We start from the raw sequence: 6,188 nt of genomic DNA, 5'->3' as shown, positions 1-6,188 counted from the left end.
CCCTCTCTCTCTCTCTTTCTCTCTCTATTTGCCCTTTCCCATCCCTCCATCTATCTGCTATTTTTCCACGAATCTGTAAAGTTGACTGGATCAGAGAGAAACAGTCGCCGGGCGCGATCCGCGTCTCGTATAAATCAGTGATATATTTTCCACGAACGCGCGGGCGCTGATTTGTCCGCTGCGAAACTTTCTGCAAATTTACGAAACTCGACGAAGTCGGGGAGGATGGTGGGCGAAGCCGGTTGTCGGCTTCGGTGCGGTTGCTAAGAAACCGTCCCGAAGAGTACGTGTACACGACTGGGTCATGGTGTTGCTATCACTCGATAAGACCCCTCGCCCCCGCCATGTAGCCATGTAGCCGCGTCCCTCTGAGCCTGCATCCGCTGTGCGAGCGCCACCCCCGCGTTTCACGAAATATTTCTAAAAATATGTGACGCACCGGCAGGAGGCGGCGGCGACGACGATTCGCGAGGCAACTCACATCCTTTGTGTTTTATCACCACGTTGTTGGCTCCGCCGCCGCCTCATACGATCGGACACGCGTCGGCACGCAATCATTTCGCATCCACTGAGATAATTGACAATCTCACGTGCCTCAGGCGTGATAAGTAAACGAAATAAACGATCGCGAGCAATTTTTGCGGCGTCCACCCTCGAATTAAGTGCGATGCGCGCGCACTGAATTTCAATAAAGCCTTGACCAAGTTGAAATATCTAATTAGCCTCTCTCGCACGATGCGATACGCATCAAACAAAATTATCCCGTTCGCTGAGAATTGATAATTTCACGTGTGTTCGAGTAGATAATCATAAGCAATCGACCGTGAGAATTGATAATTTCACGTACAAATCCTAAACAATTATTAAGCAAGACACGTGTATAGCGACCTTCAATAAAGCTTTAACATTTATCAGACCGAAACTGGCGTGTCAAAAATTACTATGGAATTTTGTAATCCAGAAACAGATCGATATTTCGCAGTAATTGACTATCCTTTCATTTCATATATGCTACTTATTGTTATTGTTTTTTAGGAGAGAGCTGAAATGTGCTGTTAAAAAATTTGCTGTTTCTGGCGAAATTTGTTGTTTCTAATGAAATTTACTGTGTACCTGAAGAAGATAAATCTTACTCTCTATTTCTGTATAGAGAGAAAAAAATATCTATAAAAAGATATATTTATTCAGTGTGTGTATGTGTGTGTGTGTGTTTATTAATAACATATTTATTTAAATCTAAATTATTTTTTTTAAATAAAACAAACACTTCATGGAAAGCTAGGATTTTAAGAAAATGTATATTTTTTTATTTGAAAAATATTTTTCCACCTTATAAAAACATATATATTGATATTCCAAACATATTCTAAATATGTATGTTAGAATAAATAAGCATGTGCACTTGAGTAAAAATAAGTATTTTTGTATTTTTTAAATATTTTTTCTCTCAGTGTACACTACTAGAAATATAGTAAAATTGAAAAGAATTTAGGTAAAAAAACACTATACTATTCTCTCTATATGGATATGATTCAATATGATATGACATGACATGACATGACACGTAAAGCTGGAAAGTGACAGATTAGCTGCGAACAATCAACATTCATAATATGCAAGCATATAGTTCAGACACGAACGATCATAAAGACTAATGAGATTTCGCTTGGTAAACGTGTCAAGGTTTTATCAAAGCTTGATGTACTCTCTAAATTTTTTCGAGTGAAATTCCGCTGGGAAAGTCGAGCAACAGCCTGTTCGCACGAATTCAACAATTTTGTAGAATTTGACGATTTTGTAGAATTTATAATTCTACAAAACTCATACAACTGTCACCCCTACGTAGTTGTCATCACCATACTTTCCCGCGAGTGCATCTACTTCTGCGATTTCGTGCGGCGATTCGGCCTCCTAATGCCTCGAGTGAACTGTCACTCGGGCTTTGGGCGAAATTTCAGGAGCAGGACAGCCATTTTCTTCATGCAAACGCCGATGTGCCAAAATCGCGAGTTACACAGCGACGAGCGATCGGATCACTTCCGAAGAAATATTCGCAATAAATACGCCATCCGGCCGCCCCGCAGTCGCGATATTGACGTCCGATTAATACTCAGTATTGATTTAATGCCAAGATTAATTACCGCGATAGTAATACGGGATTAATGTTATTTGTCGGCCGATATTTCTGTAACACGTTTGCAATTATTGTTTGTCCTCGATGTGGACGGATTAATCGCGGCGAATGTTTTCACGTCAGCTTGATGATAACCGTGCAGCGACGCGTGCCGCGCGAAGCCCGCATCAAATCGGAGGTCGAGGATTGCGGATGGAAAATTGGAACTTGACCAGTCGCAACTGGCCGAGCCAAGTTCGAAATTGGTTGATTCGTTGCGTCCTATATATCGCCAGCGTCAGTGGCTAGCCCGACGCGGGTTTACCAGAATGCAACCGCCGCAATATCATGGTCAGTACACGGTTAGTGCGTGGTACGCACGTTGCATCGGTCGTTGTCATGACGTTCCGAACGAATGACGCTGTCTGACTGCGCTTTGCCACGCGTGATTTACAGGTGCATAAAATTAGCATCTAACGGCCGAAACATTTCGATATTTGCATTCTCCAGCATAATGCTTATTTTTAGCGATCCTAATCGTCTTTCTCCGCCAAATGGTTTAACCTTCAACAAAGAATATTTTCTTCGTGATATAATCCTAAAGTATACTCGTGACGAACTTCAGAGATGCTGATTGCCACACATGCACTCAAGGGAAGAATTTATTCACTCTACAAGAATATCATTAAACTTCGAAGTTGAAGAAAAAGTTGATTCGACTCTGTGTAGTGAGCAAGCCGAATTTTTCTTCTGATTTAATGTTCCTGATTGAAATGCTAAACTTACTAGGATTCAGAATGCACTTTGAATAAATTTGTTTATGGGGAACTGATGATGGATTTGCGGATGTATAAACTTATGAGATACTTGAAACAGGTAACATTTACTTGAATGCAGTATTTCTTTGGGCGCGATGTCAATGATAATCGTACCCGATATCGAGCTTATCGCACGTCTAGCAGCGAGATTTATCTTATATTAATATAAGTAAATATGTTATTGTAGCACCTACGACATAAATATATATTGTTTCCTAGATATATTTTCTATCTCAGTGTACGTGAAGTGATCAGATAACTTATGTTGCTAACTTATATTTGCTAACATATATCTGCCTTGTATTAAATTAACACAAATCAGGACAAATTTAATGTGAGATGTGCGAATTTAACACAAAATTTTTTGCAGTGAGAGAGCGAAGATATCGGCTATGTTATAAAATCTTCCATTCGGGGAATTTTCATGAAAATCGCGAGAAATGCAGACACATACACATGAAGAATTTTTCCTTGATAATAATTAAAAAAACGCGATTGCATATCGCACGTTATAACGGAGTAAATTATCAGTAAGCTGCAACGAAATCGGGTTACGTGAAATTCTGGCCACTCGCGCTACGTCGAAATGTTAATTAATATGTCGAAATTTCATCGCACGTCGAGTTATGTACATACTGATGTAGACACAGCGATCCGGTCGCATTCCGTTTCGCCGGGCGTTTTGTTTCTTTATAGTGATTTATTGCGTAAAGGGGCGGAAATTGGCTCCATTATTATTGTTATTCGTCGTTATAGGAACGCGCCGCGAAATTCGGTCGACTTTCGTCGTGCAGATTTATCTGTTTCGGCACAAGTGTTTCCCGGGAATTATTGTTATCTGCTGTACATTAATATCACCTTAATCCCCGAATTATATTATCGTTAAGTATCTGTTGCTGCTGAGCGATAATCGATGCGATCGCCAACTGATAAACGCGCGGTTGACATTTAACGCACTGCAACTGATCGCCGACTCGAATAACTCGCGATTAATTGCAAGGTGACCAAATATCCTGGCCCCAAATCTGAGACACTTCACAAATATGTGAAGCGAGAGAAAGAGAGGAGAAAAATGAGTGAAAATTATAATTATATATATATACATATGAAGCACTATTTTATTTATAAATATATGAAAAATACTTTAACATCAATGAAGGCCTGCTGCATGCAATAAAAATAGAAACTCTTTCCAAGATAAAGCTGTAGCATAATGGACTTTCTTCATGAAGTCTTTTTTCTCTCTCTCTGTCAGAAGGATTTTAAAAATCCTCTAAATCGGGACAGTTTGGCCGAATTCGGGACAAATCGGTCTCCTGATAACATTTGAAAAAATTCGGTGCAAAGGGTGAGAAACCGGGACTATCCTGGCGGAAACGGAACGTCTAGTCACCTTAATAATTTATCATTTTTCCGCGGCAACAATGGCGTCCTATTGGTGTCTACGACTCAGAAAGTCGGGCGAGTTTAAATCCTCCGACAATTGTTCCTCGCGGCTCGGACGGGATGCGCAACTCGCGGCCGTGAAACGCGAATGCGACGACGTGACACGCGGTAAAAGTCGGAGGTCAAAGCGGATGTAGCGTTGATCGCAATAAAAAGAAGCGCGGGGGATCTCAAACGCGGGAGCGTTTTCTGCCGCGTCGGCGGCATCGATTCTTTTGCGTCTCTCTCTCTCTCTCTCTCCCCCCTCCTTTTCCCGCTTCTTTCAGCACAAAGATTAAAATCGTACACGAAGCGATTCGTTAGATTTCAAGAATTCACGAGTTTCGCGAGCGAGGCCCTCACTCTGGATGCATATTCGATGAAAAATGCGACCGTCTGATTCCAAGTTTGGTATCTCTGATTCGAACATCGTATACAATGTTGTTTCCGCATGAGGATCAAAAGGACGCACATAGCGTCCGTACGAGTCCGAAATACGGCTTCAAGAGCAAAATTTATGATTCTAAAGAGGAGGAGAACTATATAGGTGACTCCCACGAATTCTCAGTACCGGCCGCGACCACGCAGACGAGAAAGTCGTCAATGGCTTTCCCGGAAGGAGGACACGAACTATACGGATACTACGACGGTCACGTGGTGTTACGCCCACGCTCGTGCACGATCATTCAAAAATCCGCCGGGCCGCGTCGCGGCCCAGGACAGGAGCCAAGGCGACGCGACGCGACCGGACGCGAGCCGACGCGGATCGACGCGATAATCACCTAAGGCAACGTAACGCGAAAACACGAGTTATCGCGAGCGTTATCGCGCCGCGCCGGCGGCGCCGCGGCGCGATGGCGCACCGACAGGTGTTTTCGATCCGCGAGCGTGTGCGGGAGAAGGTGCGAGAGTGTGCTCGAGTCGCGAATCGATTGAGCGCGCTTCTCTCGAGACGGACGCCAGCCGTCCGCGAAGCTGCGCTACGCGTACAGTCCATCGAGTCCGTCGCGAATTGCGAATTCGCCGCGCGTTCTTCAACGGCGTGGAGTTGTCAGTTTCACTCACCGTGCGGTCTCGGCCTCGTTGGACGCCGCTGGGACGCGCACCGCAAACCGAAGCAGAACTCGGCTAACCCCCTGCCAAGCCTGACACACAGACGACACACGGACGACAGCTGTTCGCGCTGACGCGCACGGCCGGCAGACTGCGTGAGCGTCGGCGCGAGCCGCAGGGGACAGTGATGGCGATTGGTCGCGTCCGAGCTGGAGTGGGGAGGGTTACTGTCGAGAGAGTTATTATCGAGATACGATAATATCGATGTGGCGGTCGAGATGCGATGTATCGATTCTTAGGCGCGGGCTAATACAAAATTATTTCTTTTATTAAAATTGACATTTAAGTACCAACGTAAGCCCGGTACGTAACTAATCTTGGATATTTTTATTATTAATTTGATCATTGAATATAATATATATATCTAGACATCTATCAACATAAAATATATATCAACATAATATATATATATAATTTTTTATGTTGAAAGCTTAAATATTCGTATTTAAAGATTAAAATAATAAAAATATCCAGGATTAGGTAAGTGAATTGATACTTTTATCTTTACGAGAACACGTAAGAAGTTTAACAAAAGAATATATATATTTTTTTAGCTTAACTTTTCTAGTTAACTTAGAATTTTAATTTTTTAATTATTCTTTTTAACTATGTACATGATTTTGTTAACGATAATTTTTGTGTATTTATATGCAGCCTTGCAATATCTCGATAACTTAACACTTTTCTAAAAAAAATATATATAATTTTGTCCTTAGTGG

General features: G+C 42.3%; 1 protein-coding gene across 12 annotated transcripts in view; it reads right to left on the bottom strand.

Moving 5' to 3' along the window:
• Positions 1–5,582, bottom strand: part of LOC116841183 (endophilin-A) — a 44,172-nt gene extending 38,590 nt beyond the window's left edge. For all 12 annotated transcript variants that reach the window (XM_032808814.1, XM_032808808.1, XM_032808819.1 and 9 more), the window contains exon 1: positions 5,422–5,582. The gene's annotated coding sequence lies outside the window, so the exon portion shown is untranslated. The remainder of the gene's footprint in view (positions 1–5,421) is intronic.
• Positions 5,583–6,188: the final 606 nt, after the last annotated feature.

This window comes from Odontomachus brunneus, unplaced genomic scaffold (genome assembly GCF_010583005.1).
Source record: "Odontomachus brunneus isolate Ranch 3 - 2012 unplaced genomic scaffold, Obru_v1 Obru_scaffold_013, whole genome shotgun sequence".
NCBI classification, from domain to species: Eukaryota; Metazoa; Arthropoda; class Insecta; order Hymenoptera; family Formicidae; genus Odontomachus; species Odontomachus brunneus.
The sequence above is the reverse complement of the archived record's forward strand: the minus strand, read 5'-3'. Positions and strand labels throughout refer to the sequence as shown.